Genomic DNA, 15605 nt, shown 5'->3' with positions numbered 1-15605 from the left:
TCAAATGCATCAACAACTTCAACTGAAGCCATTTTTTTGTTTGGTTTGTTTCCTCACCCTCATAAATAAATAAAAAACAGGCCATTAGAACAGAAAAACACCAATGGATGTGTCTGTTTATACTTGGGTAACATTTCCAAACTGTGCTTTACTCTAATAAAATCCTAATTTTGCAGCTTTAGCGTCATCTTACACAATCTTCATTGAAGTAACATGAAAATATCTTTCATATCTGAGGTTTTGCGTCTGTCAAGTTTAAGTCTTGCTAGTTTTTCTTTTCTGGTTTTCAGGCTGGAAGTTCAGGTTGAATTTTTGTTCTGGTCTTTAGTGTTGCTCCTGTTTCCTGATTTACTTTTCAGAAACTCTCCTCTTGAGTACTTTGTTGTATTTACTTCCTGCTCCCCCTTCACACTCAGGTGCTGATCGTTAACCTGCTTCTTGTTTGTCATCAGTCCCTCAGTATATTATAACCTGCCTGGTTTCCTTTGTTCTCTGCCACATTACTTTGTCTTAAAATACAATTTTGTTGAACTTGTTTATTTCTATTCATTTAATGCAGACATGTTTCAATAGCTGCTGTTAGAATATGAATACAAAGAACACTATAACTAGATATTACATTGTTCTAATATTTGATGTTTCTCCAGTAAAAATATTAGAATAAAATCTGGTGTGTTACCTTTCTCAGCTTCCACCTTATGGACCTGCATTCAGGTCCTTCCTTCTGGTCTTTAACTTTGAATTGTGATGGTTCTCACTCTGTCTGCATATTACAGCTCTGGACATACTCAGTCCAACCCTTTTCCACTCCTGTACATATGGCCTTGGAGAAGGATAGTAGCCCACAGTAGAGTTTATCTCTACCCCAACATTTCTGGCCTTGCAGATCAGTTGGTTGAGTATTTTAGTATTTTTTACCTGCAGCCTACATGCAGCTTCCACCAAAGGCTCATAAAATATCTCATAAAGTGTTGCTGAGGTCAGGGAGCATCACCCTTTTTCCTGGATTTCCACCTGCATGATGCTTGTACTACAATATACAGCAGGATATGTTTATGTGTTTGTCCACTTGCGAAATCTATTTATTTTTTCTACATCTGCATACCAGCTCACAGACATAAAAGCAATTACTCATCCATGTTGTTGAATGTTGGTGTATATGAGTAATAACCATTAATTATCATTAATCTTGTCTTTTGCCAACAAAGCCACTCATTTGCATACACACATTTGGCTCCTTCTATACTGTAAACCCACAACATTATATACAGAGTAGTAATAAAACTTTGCAGACCTATTTGGACTTAATACAAATAGACTTTTTGACAATAAACTCTGTTTAAACTGATAAAATCAAGCAGAAAAGAAAGAATCCAGATTAATATTTATTTTTTATGGGCTCATTTATTTCATCCTAAATTATTTTTTCCCCTTGCAATGTAAAAAAACATGCAGGATGATGATACCTGGAATATTATAACACTGTATATTTACATGCATCAATGATATTTGATTTAAGTTAGTTTTAAAATAAATAGTTTGACAGAGAATAGGGAGTGGTGTATTACACTAGAGGATATGATGTATTTTCATTGAAGGCTTTAATTTTAGTCTTTGATCAAAATACGGATTAAATTTTAAAGCCGCATTAGGATTGATTGAGAGTTTAATAAAAACTTAATTAGTTTTCAGAATACTGGGAGAGTAGACAGTTTCTCCCACACTGAAGACTCACATCAAACATGTTGCTGCATCTCCTTCTTTGACATCGTCATTGTGGCTTGTGCTTTGAATCGGCTGCTGTCTGCTTCAGCAGCTTCTTAGATTTGCTACAGTGAACCTGTTCAGCTGGAGATCTCAGAGAAAATGATCCCAACATGGGGTCCAGCTGCTTTCAGCAAACTCTGTGGGATGGTGCTTATGTGTGCACACAGCCAGCGGGCAATTTGATTTAGATTCAGTGGAAACGATAGTCCGGCAAATTTATGTTTTCTCTGTTTTCACAAAGCTGTGGTTTCATACTCACCGAGGGTGAAGCATTAAATATTGTGTGCTAAGAATATGAAGCTCACTTTTTCTATCTATTTGTGTACATGTGCCAGTATATCAGCCTGACCTCTCAGGGGTTTGCAACAGAAACAAAGCTTCACTGGACATGAAGGATTGAAAACACTGGAGCAAACAGCCATGTGGATCACTGTTAGCACACTGATATACAGATTTTAGAGCTGAGGGCTAAAGCAAGAGATGCAATTTGAATGAAAGATGGATTTCTAGGCAATAACTGAAGGAAAAAACAAGTTTCCAGATAGATGAAAAAATGCGGACTTGTTAGCAGAAAATGCCATGTTCATGTCCACAAAAGCACTATAACGGTTTCTAAGGACCCATATGTGCACCAAATACATGTCTAAGTTTAGGAAGATTTGGCTCAAAGCAGCATTAAAGATTTTCATAACAATGAATAAAATGGAGACAATGAGACCATGTAAAAATGTTTCAGCTGAATCTGCAGCTCGGTTTTATGGAGCTTTGTTTTTGTGAGTTTTGGCTCGTTGTTAAGCTGCATGGCCTGACATTTCACTGTCCACTTTCCCTGTAACACCAAGCTGCTGTTTCAGAGAAAAGCATAAAACTACCTGCTCAGCAGTAAAAACAATCACATCTCACAGACCCAGTAAAGAAGTTTGCCGAAACCAAAAGCATGGCTATACAAGAGTAAATACTGAGCTTATATATCTGAGAGGAGCAAAAGGTCAGGCTGCACAGCACAGGATAAATTATAGCCGTGTCTGAAAGCTATAGGATATTTACAGAAAGTGTGTGTTGGTAGCAACTGAAATTGTCCTCAGAAAGACTTTTTGCTTTATGTTTGCATTCTTTCATGATAAGTAAAACACGATGTGTGAGGAATAGAGACAAGACCAAGTGTTAATTTAAAAAAAGGTTGTCTTTCTCTGTGGTGCGAACTTTCAGATGTCACATGAGACATCAGCTGTTTATGTGACATGGGCCCACTGTTATATGAAGGATGTAGCTGTTGACAACTGCACTGTCAATGAACTGGTAAAAAAATGCTTTGTTACACCACATTGGCTTGTCATGCACAGAATAGTACTGAGCTGTTTTGGCATGACTGTTTTTTAAATAGCTAAATCTTTAGTCTGTTTGTCAAGGAACAATATGGCGGATAAGTCATTGTGGAACCAAATGGACTGTAATAATGTTTTATTGAAATGGAGAAAAAAAGAGCATTTTCAGCACTATTTTTGACAAAATTGCCCAGTCAGGGGTTATTTATGCTTCCTGCGTACGCAAATGGGTCTGTCTGTTTCAAACATTGTCAAACGTCCCTTCCTACATACCCCCATGTATTCTTTATGTTGGGATGGTTGTATATAACCATATTAATTCCACTGATTTATAGTGTACAACACTGCCCCATAATTCGTACTTTTTGAAAAAAACATGGAATAAAGTTGAGCTAACACCAAGATCAGCCTGTAACAGATGATATAATTTTCCATTCTGTCCTTTTGACTCTGACTCAAAGCAGTTGTGCGTTATGAGGAGTGCTGCGGCACACGCTACATCTGAATAACAATACAAAGGCCATGTGTCCGTCCATCTGGTGAGGGTCCTCAGCCACACAACACCACGCTTTGACTTCTTTAAATAAAATCATAGGCCTCGTCTGACAAGGCAAACAGGGGGCAGCCTCCAGCACCGCTCTTCTCTCTGAAATACTCTTTTGTCAGACATCTCTTTAATTCATTCCTGTCTGGGTCCCAGTTATGGCTGGGCAGAGGTCACGTCACTTTCATTTCCATTCAAGTCAGGAAATGAATTGTAATTCCATTGGGCCACACTGCAACACAAATCCATCTTAACAGTTCAATTCATGTCTGACCAAGTTGGTGTTTTTCACAAATCAGGTGAAAAATTGACTAGAGGGCTATAATCATGTCAGCTATGCATGAAAAAAAAAAACAATCTGTTTCCTTGAACAAGTTTTACACTTAAGTGAAATCTTGTCACTACATCCTAAAGTAATTTGGCTCCATCATTGTTAAGCATTATTTTCATTATTGTGTGAACACCGAGGATGGAAAATTCAGAGATATATCATCATCAGCTGTCCAGTGTGAAATTATCAGAACTACAGAATTACCACTGCAAAAGCGTTTACAGTTTTATTTACATCAGATCAGGTAAACCCTTTAAAATATTCTATTAATCATGTAAATCTAACAAAAAGCTGTTCAGTTATATTTTTTAAATAGTCCATTTTCATGATCGATCATGCAGTTTACTGTAAAGCCTGCTGATTATTTAGTGGTGTAGGTTATTGCACCAAAGATTTGCATTTTATATTTTGACAAAATACAGTCAAGATATGTATATCAACCTAAGACTAAACAGACATTGACATACATGTCAAAACTAAAGGTTGCCCATAAAAATATAAACAAGTGCCTGTAGAAAGTTAAATACACACAAGCTGTTGCTATAAAGAAAATAAGATGAGCTAACATAGCAGCTAATTCAATTAGCTTTGGCTAAAGAAGTAAAGAATAGAGTAGATTGTCAGCTTCAGTTTGATGGTTGTTAGCCTCGCCATACTACCCAGCTTATCCATAATAATGCCAAGTCAAGGTATTGTCTAGTCTAGTGTGCCACCTACATAGGCCTGTCGCGATAAGCAAAAAGTCAATTAATTGAACGATAAGAAAATAAGAGCACGATAAGTTTGCCGGCCGCGATAATTTTTTTTCGTCCCCCCTTTACCATAGACTGTGTATGACAATAGGTTTCACTATGGAGTATTTCGACTAAACGCTCTGGTTTCTTGCAGAGTGATCTCTCTAGTGTCACACTTGACTGCAGCATGTTGCAGCACGAGCCATAAGCCGCATTTGTTTTGCACGGCTGCCAACACGCAATGGCCGTGAGACTTGCGTATTTAAGTGGCTTCTCACGCTCTCGCGCTAAACCTCCGATTCTCATGCTGAAATATGTAAATAATAGATGCAAGCATCTCCTCTTTTATTGTTTCGCTGCTTCCCACATGTAAGCAGAACACACACATTCTAGCTTACGACGTCAGTACAAAGCCCCCACTTCCTGGTCTACCGTAATAACCCCTGTAATCCGCAGGCACATTACGCAAATAGAATCAGCCTATGTACTACCGTATATGACAAAATACACATTAAGAGCAATGCCGGCTAATCGAGAGGTTTGGGAGGATTCCCAGTGGGCCGCATAACTTTTGGGCCGGTGTCCCGGCGTATGTGAAAAAGGCGCTTTTATTTATTTAGTTTATTGACCTTTGAAAATGTGTACTTGCATTATTACGGCATATGTCACTATATTAGTTGAGAATGGTCTCAAAATGACACATTAGCGCTCTGCGCAATATTATCGTTTATCGCGATAATTTCTGAGAAAATTTATCATACAGCTAAATTTGTTATCGTGACAGGCCTACACCTACATACAAATTCTAATAGATGTTAACCTATTCAGTGCTAGCACCAGTATCTCCTTGTTACTAGATATCAGAGGGAATAGCTAAAATAGTGGGTCACCATCATACAGATGCTAGTTATTAACCACTCCAGTGCTAGTGTCAGTGTCAGATGGGAACTCTTGTACTATGTTTGGTGGAAACTCTTGTTTGGCATTCCCACTGCATCTCAGAAAAAATGGATGTCTCCAAGATAGTTAATTTGTGAGTATCTACAATTATTCAACTAGAAAAAACTAGAAAAACAAATACTACTCGTAAAAATGTCCACCACAAGAACACCATCCCATTTCGGTGATAATGGTTGCTGAATCATACACATTCAGGTGACATTTCAGGAGCAACCCCATCAAAACAACTCAATTTTCCATAACAACATACTTTTAACACTAAAAATTGGACATGAAAGAAATAAAAAAGAAAGACAACAACAGACTACAAGTGGAACTGGGTGCAGCCACCTGGAAATCAGGAATCTTAGGGTTCTGTGCAAGTTATGAGTCCCTCGATGGAAAAACAAGATCATTTTGTAATTTCTGGCAAAAATTCCTTCAGAAAATGACCTTGGAAGACAACTGAAATTCACTATTACTAGTCAGCAGAGGTAGCAGTTAATTCAGTGGGACACCAGCATGCAGATGCTAGTTGTTAGTCTCTTCTAATGCACGTCATCCAGTGAGAAGCTCTATTAGACAAGAATTACTACTCAGGATGAACGAGTTGTCCACAATCCCATTTGTCAGCACCAGGTGTTCATTTGGTTCAGGCTTATCATTTGTTCAGTCAGTAGCTAGAAGGTATACAAATTCTTGCTGCAAGGATGTATCCTTCACTGGGTGCCCAATACTCTCAACACAGGCATCTACGCAATGTGACTGCACCTTTAGGCGTTTCTGTAAGTATCATGAGACTGTTCACCCGATGGGTTCATTTAAATCTGATCATTAATTCTACAAGAGGTTTGATTTCAATTCTATATTAAGTTAAGAAAAGTACAACAAAGAACAACAAAGTCCATGCTAGCAGGTCATGATGGGTGAATGGCTACAACACAAGACTTGGTAAAAGGACTGATGTTTTAATTCTGTTTGAAGCTAAATGTTTTGATGAAAGTTTAAAGTAGTCTGACTTGATATAGAAACAGTTCACTGTTCAAGCATCTAATTTAAAAAAGCCCTTCATACTTCATACCTACATACTTCTGCATGTGCATTTCCCCCCCATTTTTCAATAGAAGTCATCAAACAAGGACTTATTTTAAAAAATGTCCTTCCAGCACTCACAAAGTAACCTCTGTACATAAGTTTACTCAAACTGTATTTATCAGTATTTATAGTATTTGTGTCAAGGATCCCCATTAGCTGCAAAGACAGCAGCTAGTGTTCTTGGGGTCCACATAAAAAGCAATGTTACAAGAAATTACCATAAACAAGTCAATAATGATTAAATTTTAAACTCACAACTCAAAAACCCCCAGCCCGCCCCACACCTAAAAGTTATAAATTATAGTAAAAAAATATTAACCCTTTGTCAAGCGGGGTCATTTTGGCAAAAACGCCTGTAATATGACCTCTTTAAATTAGAATTACTGCTGTTATTGAACCCTCTGGATTGTACGTACAGGCTTGGGCTCTTTGTAAAGGTAACACTCTCTAGTTTTACCCACAGCAATCAGAATCACTTTAAGTATTACTGATAAAAAGTTATACACTTTAGAACACACAGAAATTTTTTGTTTTTTTGTCCTCGCCTAACCTGTACCGACAGATTGAGACCAATCTTGATGGGAAATATTGATGTTTGACCTATAGAGAGCCCTCAAAGGTAAGGAAAGTCAACATTTAAACTTTGTGCTTCTCTGTAATAAAGGCTTTAGTGTTAGCACTGTGGTTGTTGCATGTCAAAATGGTTCATATGATCGGAAAGACGAGACTTTGAGCTTTCATTTGATGTGTATATTGTGGGCATTCATGACGGAGGGGCTTGCACACATGGCTGCAATGTTGTTGATTAGTAGTCATGTACCGGGACCGGTACGTCTGCATTGTAAGGGGTTAATACCAAAATACTATGTATGCTTGTACATAGAACACCAGTTACTGTGGTATATAGTTTTTCTTCTATTGCATTTGTATTTAATATCTGTATTTTATATTTTGTTAGTTTGCTTTTCTTACTCTGTTATTCTGTAGTTGAGCTGTAGTAACACACATATTTCCCTGTTGTGAGATTTATAAAAGATTTTTCTTATCTTATTATCTTCCGCGGTCACTGAGGCAAAAATTGGGAAGGGGAGGATGACTTCCAGAGGACTTAGAGGAGATTCTGGTCCACCATCCGATGGCTCAGGAGGGGGAAGCAGTGCTCCATCAACACTGTGTACAGTGGGGATTGGGGCTGCTGACCTTGACGTTGTGGGTTGGTGGAGGGAATACTTCGAAGACCTCCTCAATTCTATTGACACGTCTTCCAATAGGGAAGCAGAGTCAGGGGACCCTGGCATGGGCTCTCCTATATCCTCCAAGTGGAGAAGTTGAAGTATCTCAGGGTCTTGTTCACAAGTGAGGAGAATGGGAAATTGACAGGTGGATCGGTGCGGCGTCTGCAGTGATGCGAACTCTGCATTGGTCTGTCATCGTGAAGAAGGAGCTGAGCCAAAAGACAAAGCTCTTGATTTACTGGCCAATCTACGTTCCTACCCTCCTATGGTCATAAGCTGTGGGTAGTGACGGAAAGAACAAGACTGCGGCCGATATGGGTTTTCTCTGCAGGGTGGCCGGGCTCTCTTTTAGAGACAGGGTGAGAAGCTCGGTGATTCGGGAGGAGCTCAGAGTAAAGTAGCTGCTCCTCCGCATCGAGAAGAGCCAGATGAGGTGGCCTCGGGCATAATATCAAAATATAAAATCAAGCACTAATAACGAGACAGAAAAAAAACATTATTTTCATACAAATCACACTAAAAACAAAATTTTACAAAATCAACAAATTTCATGTCCTTTTGTAATCTGATTTATAATAATAGCAATAAAAATAACTCTGGTTACTGTTATATTAACCCAGGTGAGAACTGTTTAACTGGGAGAAAATGGGAAAAAGCTTCTATAAGCTGAAACACACTTTCTAGTCAGCACCTTGTTTCTCTTTATACCTGAACTCACTCTCCTGTAAGCAGACTGATGGATTGTCCAGGAGCTGATCACAGAGGTTGTCTCCTCTTTAAGGCAATCAATCAAAGTCACTTTTATTCTCGTGTTTCTTCCCCCATCCTGTCACAATTTCTGTTTCCGCCTTCTTCAGTAAGCAGGTGTCAGTATGGAGGTTGAATTAATGAATGCTGCTGCATAGTAAAAACACAGCATCTGTGAAAGTGAGCAGTCCCAATTTATAATTTAGTAGAGGAAGAGCAGATATTAAGGTTTAGTCATTACAGCACAGTGACATTTGATCCTTTCTGGGGTTTTATGTTCCATTTTGCATTCAGTAATCCAGATTTTCATGAATGACGTGGAGACTCTGGCATGATGCAAATGTGGATCCAACCAGCTGAATCAGATTTTTATGGTCACTTCTGTTTGGCTGAGGAGGAAAGCTGGAGGCTTTGCTCAGGGGTTACAGAGCTTTGTGGCTGGTGAAGCAACCAGAGCAGATAATGCTAACAGAAGAAATAAACTGCTAAATGTATGCCGGTAAACAGAGGTCATAGTGAGATTCAGCACATCGCTGAATCTGACAGAGGTAGACAGGAACTCCTGAGGAGCAGAAGATCTCCCATCTGCCAGGAAAATATGTGAGAAAATCATTAAAATGTTCATTTTTAAAATTCCTAGAAGAAAGATTTGATGGGATTTGAATGTTTCTCCCTCTGCAATGCATATGATCCAACTATACAAGGACCGTGAAAGAATTTAATTGAATAATGAGCAAGGGCACAAGCTGAAGCACTCCAATAAGAACTGTCATTTATCAGCAGTTGGTTTATGGATACTGAGTTATTGTGGGAAACATTTGTCAAACACTACAATGCAGGGTTATACTCACATATTGCACCTCTGGCTTCTCTTTTTTTATTTAAAGTTTTATTTGAATGTTTTCCCAAAATGAGTTTTCTAGGATCAGGAGCATCTAAGAAGGAAAAACACAGACTGGATATGTGTGTGTGGGGGTCAAACCAGTGTTTATGATCTCTTTTTGAAAGAAACAGATGTGCAATCATCAGGCTCTGATGGTTGTATTGTTTACACTTCTGTGATGGCACCACTTACTTTAGAGCATGTGGTTCCTTCTAGACATTTTTTCCAGGTTTGATGCATATTTCAACAAGACCATATAAATCCACATTACGCACATGGCTGAGGAAGAAGAGGGGGGTGCTGGACTGACCTGTCTGCAGTCCTGATCTGTATAAATGAGCTCATTCAGTTGCACAACATAAGATGATTTTATATTAAAAATTCAGACAAAACACCTGAAATGCTCCTCAATGGAGAAGCAATAGTAACATTACAACACGGTAAAAACTTTACTTTCCCAACTTTTTTGGAAAGTGTTGTAGGCCAGAAATGATAAATAGTCTTATGTGAACAGCAAAAGTCACATGTGTAGCAAGTAAGGAAATGAAATGCAAATTTATAGACTATATTCAAAGTCATTAAATGATCCAAGACCTCAGAGTAACGGGATGAAGTGATGATGGGGAAGAGAATGAGAGTTGTTGCAATCATATTTAAAGGCCAGAGGCTGACTAGCTTTAATGACACAGACAGAAACATTATTGGATTAAATTTCTTTTCAGTTTATAAAGAACAAACTTACAAGTAATGTCAGATTACATTACATACTTGATTAAAAACCTTTCAGTATCTTTGAGAAGAAGAATAACATCCTCATTTTAGCACCTTTCTGTGTCACTGAGGAAGAGGAAACCTGATTCAAAAATGGGAAGCCATTTACTTCCAGTTACTGGAGAGAGACTTTGATGAAATTATTTTGACAGGGTGGGAAAAGGGACATCACAACAGAAATAGAGCAGCAGGAATAGCAGATATGCAGTCATTAAAGGCATGAAGGATTGGAGACAGGACATGGCGGACTGAATCTTGATCCACACTGAACCAAGGATTCCTATAGAGCATAAATCTCCTGCTACCAGTAATGCTAATAAGCTGTTTGCATGATGCATCAGTAATGACATAACATAATTTATTTGGTGCAGAACGAGAATTTTTTCTTTATACCAAGACCCTATTTAACAGATATAATCCTTCAAGTATCATTTAGAACCGGTAAGTGTAAAAATTATATATTTTTATCAATCATGTGTAAGGCAGTCATACACACAAGTGGTTAGATATAAAAGTCAGAACTAAAAAACTGCCATTTTTGGTCACACATTAGCAACATCATTTCAGATGGAGCTGTTTATGTTTCATTTCAGCCTCATGTTAATTTGTCTAATGTACGTTACAAGAAATCTATCATATGTCTTTCCAGGTGACCTCCATGTGCATTAATCTCATTTACTTTTTCTAACCAAAGTCTGGTGAGGTCGCAATAAAAATGTGCAATGCTCCATCCTTGTGAGATTAATAAACATTTTCTGTGCACCAGTGTAGATATGTCACCATCTGTTATACTGCATTGCTTGATATTAACACATGGTGTTTTACAATCTTTATTTCCTTCTAAATGTAAAGTTGATATTGATTCAAATGAGTTATATTTAACCAAAGTTTCTATGACTAAATATTGTCTAAATACTAAATATTTCTTCTTTCCAGGCCATTATGTTTTCACTGAAAATGAATAAATAAAAAAATAAACAGAACTGAAAGGATCTGTTTAAAAAAAAAAAAGTATTAGGAAAAATGGACTGGTGGGAAAGGCTAGAATTTTAATGCCACCTTGCAAATGAATAGCTCAGGGCTTTGACAAATTCACAGCAGTTTTATCTATTTATTCATTACTTGTTTTTAATTCTTTTTACTGAATCAATGCAGTTGGAGGCTTTTCTGCTATCTGCCTGTAGTGAGGGACAGCTGTTGCCTGACTATCACAAATCACTTATCAGAGCTACATGGAATTAAAATGAACCTCCGTACTGTAAAAACAGACACACGACTGCCTTCTTGATTTGATTGTGGCTTGCTTGAAAGGACCAGGGGGGTTAATGCCTTTCACATGTGTTGACCAAAGAGAAAATGGGGAAAGGTCATTCTGTTTTGATGGCAGCTCATCAACTGGCCTCTGTAATAATACACCCACAGGTCACACACATATAAAACACACAAAGAGCAGACAGGAGGAGAATAAAATGTGTTCAAACACTGTCACCTTTCAATTATTAAGTCTTAAGATATGCCAGAACCAGCAGTGCTTATTAGGCATGGGTGAGCTTTGCCTTTTTTTGGGTAATACTTTCAACATGTTGCTTTAAAAGCTATTTTAAACTTATGTAAAATATAAATATGTACATTCCCTCTGCAGTTGCTTAATTAGGTACACTTTTTCAGTTGCTTGTTAACACAAATAGCTAATTAGCCAATCACAAGGCAGCAATTGTAGACACGGTAAAGATGACTTATTTGAAATCAAACTGAGCATCAGTGACAGGAGAACGGGCAGACTGGTTGGAGATGATTGAAAGCCAGTAGTTACTCAAATAAGCAGTGTTTCCAACCAAGGTCTGCAGAGATTACAGTTCACACAGACTCACCAACACTGGACAATAGAAAATGGAGAAACATTGCTGGTCTGATGAGTCTCCATTTCATCTGCTACGTTCACATTTTAGGGTCAGAATTTGGTGGAAAAATATTAAAGCATGAATCCATCCTGCCTTATATCATTGGTTGAGATTGGAGGTGGTGTCATGGTGTGGGAGATATTTATGTCCTAATTCCACCAAGAGGTCTGCAGTTTGGTGGGATTTGGTTTGGCAAACCCTGACTTCTTGCATTTTTAAAGCCAACTGCGCCATTACCTGGTAGGCAGATTTTAATCTGGATAGCTACATAAAAATGACATCAAAGCAGAAGAACACTGTCCTTGAATTGTAATTATGAAGAACGCAATGCAGAAACAAAGAACGGGCATGGGGAACATCCAGCAATTTGTGTTCTTTCTTTTAGGCATGTGGCTTTTTTCTTAGATAAAGAAAATCCACAAGATATTTAAACATGTTGCTGTTCTTATTGCTAAGTGGCACAAGGAGTGTCGATTCTTATAACCAGTCAGCGGATTGTAGTGTGTCAAACTCCACCATTTAGGCTCAAATCAGTAATAATGGGACACCAGTGGAAGGGTCCCAAAAAGGTACGATAGCTCAGATCAAATATTCTGACACCCTTCTCAATAATGTGAGGGGCATTTTCTTGCCACACGTTGGGCCCTTTATTACCAACTGAGCATCATTCAAACAACACAGCCTACCTGAGTATTGTTGCTGACCATGTCCATCCCTTTATGACCACAGTGTAGCATCTTCTGATGGCTACTTCCAGCAGGATAATGCACCATGTCAAAAAGCTCAGATCATCTCCACCTGCTTTCTAGAACATGACAACGAGTTCACTGGACTCCAACAGCTTCCACAGTCACCAGATCTCAATCCAGTAGAGCAGCTTTTGGGATGTGGTGGAACAGGAGATTCTCATCATGGATGTGCAGCAACTGTGTGATGCTGTCATGTCAATATGGAGCAAAATCCTAAAGGAATGTTTCTAGCACCTTGTTGAATCTATGTAACAAAGAATTAAGGCAGTTCTGAAGCAAAAAGGGGGTACAGCAAGGTGGGCCTGCTAAACTGGGTGGTGAGTGTATGAGGGCTAGTATTCATTGCCATAACAAGCAACAAGCATCATAATAATAATGGATTAGATTTATATAGCGCTTTTCAAGGCACCCAAAGCGCTTTACATTGTGAATCCATTATTCATCCACTCCTCACTCATACCTGGTGATGGTAAGCTACGTATGTAGCCACAGCTGCCCTGGGGCAAGCTGACGGAAACGTGGCTGCCAGTCTGCGCCTACGGCCTCTCCGACCATTCATCCACACATTCATACACCAGCGATGCCAACACTGGAGGCAAGGAGGGTTAAGTGTCTTGCCTAAGGACACAACGACAGATGACTGCGGGAGCGGGAATCGAACCGCCGACCTTCCGATCATTGGATGACCTGCTCTACCGCCTGAGCCACTGCCGCCCATAAATGTGCATTTGACAAATCTGCAGCAACTGTGATGCTATCATGTCAATATGGAGCAAAATCTCTAAGGTTCAATACATTGTTGAATAAATTACACAGAAAAATGAGGCAGTTCTGAGGGCAAAAACGGGTCCAACACGGCACTATAAGATGAACCTAGACAATGGCCAGTGTTTTGCAGTCACTTAATCATAATTCACTTAATCGTGTATGGTGAGTGTGTATGTAACACACTCAGCATTGTTACAAATTTGAAGATGTCTAACAAATTAAATCAAAGCACATTTTCAAGTAGAAAAACTCCAGTAGAGCAAAATGATAACTTGTTAAAAAAAACATGTATTTGTGCCATTTCATATGAAAAACAAATGTAATTTTAGAACCTAACAACTCCTCTGTAGTGTTTACGAACTTTAAACAGCAAATTCTATTTAAATGAAAATTGTTGAGTGCTATTGTTTTTTACAATAGACACACTTGTTGGACCTGCAGTCACCAGGTAATGGCTAATTTGTTATTCATGAAAAAGCACTTGTGTAAAGCCGCCCTCAGCTACTGCAGCAGCAGCTAGATTGCCCATTTCCACTAATGGAATACCATCTCTTTGTTCACAGCAGCCATTTTGGCTGGTGGAGATGGTGCTGGGTATGTGTGGGAGGTAAAAACGTAAAGAAAACAAATGCATGTCTACACACAGAAGCACACATAATCATTTCAGTTATGTGTGTGTTGGAGGGAGACTTCCATTATGGCTTCAGAAGGGGCTAAGATTGGACTAAATTACTGTTCGTGTGTTTGAAGTGTTCTGGCAGTGACTGCAGTTCGGAGAGACGCTGGAGGTTTGGATGAGGTGCAAAATGTCACCAAAGCAGCTGAGAGGGCTAATGAGACTAGCGGGGGTTGCTATCTTTTTCAGTGCATGTCTGGCTGGACTCGAGCCAAACTTGAAGGTAATCATCTGGAATTAAAAACAGCAGCGCTTGGCCTCAAAGCCCCCTATGTACATTTATTTCCCCTCCTTCATTTTCCTATCCAATTTTTATTTTTTGCATCCTGCCGTCTGTTGTGCCCTTGTTCCAGCTACAAATGTGTATTTTGCTGTTATTTACATAGTAATGATTGGAGGAAGACTCTGTAGGAAGATGACCACTGGTCTTTAGTCACGGTCAAGCGAAACAAATGGGAAGTTGCCTGCTGGGCCGTAGTATAAGAGCATGTTGGACTCCACTGTGAGGTCATTAGCTGCTGCTCATACAACCCAAAGTCACATCAATATTTGCTCCATAGTGCAAAGTCTTATGATAATGTTTGTAAAATTGAGAAAAACCTTTGTTTTATTGTGCTTCCAGTGTGATTCCAGTCATGTGACAAGATTTCCCGAGAGAAATAGACAAGATGTTCGTATTTAACAGGTGTGAGGGTCTAATATCAGCATTAAAGAAGTCTTTTACACAGAATGTTGGTGCTAAATGGCTCAAATAATTTGTCGTTTTTTTGGAACAATGTTTAAGTTTGAGATCTACAGCTGCAGTTTGTTTCTGTTTTAGCACCATAACTCTTTTCACAGCACTAATTAATGCTATAAAGCACCTTGATCTGGTTTTCTAGCTTATGTGCTCAATAACTAGTACTTTCACAAATTTACAGCATTTATCAAGCTGTTGAACCTGTAATGAGAGACTAGGATGAGAAACAGTAGGAAAACATACCATGATTAAATACAAAAAATATACTTTTGTCTTGTATACTGTTTAGCGAGGTTGGAGTTTTGTTCGTGTTTTGAATTATGCAAGAAAAAAGTTGTTAAATTTAATTTTTTTCATCTTTGCTGGACTATGTTGGACAAGGCAAGTTTATTTGTATAGCA

General features: G+C 38.6%; 1 protein-coding gene across 3 annotated transcripts in view; it reads left to right on the top strand.

Moving 5' to 3' along the window:
• The window catches only part of robo3 (roundabout, axon guidance receptor, homolog 3 (Drosophila)), a 205275-nt gene that overhangs the window by 32412 nt on the left and 157258 nt on the right, over window positions 1-15605 (top strand). The window lies entirely within an intron of this gene.

The sequence above is a fragment of the Melanotaenia boesemani genome, chromosome 15 (genome assembly GCF_017639745.1).
Source record: "Melanotaenia boesemani isolate fMelBoe1 chromosome 15, fMelBoe1.pri, whole genome shotgun sequence".
In the NCBI taxonomy this organism is placed as follows: Eukaryota; Metazoa; Chordata; class Actinopteri; order Atheriniformes; family Melanotaeniidae; genus Melanotaenia; species Melanotaenia boesemani.
This window is presented reverse-complemented; position numbering and strand designations above follow the sequence as displayed.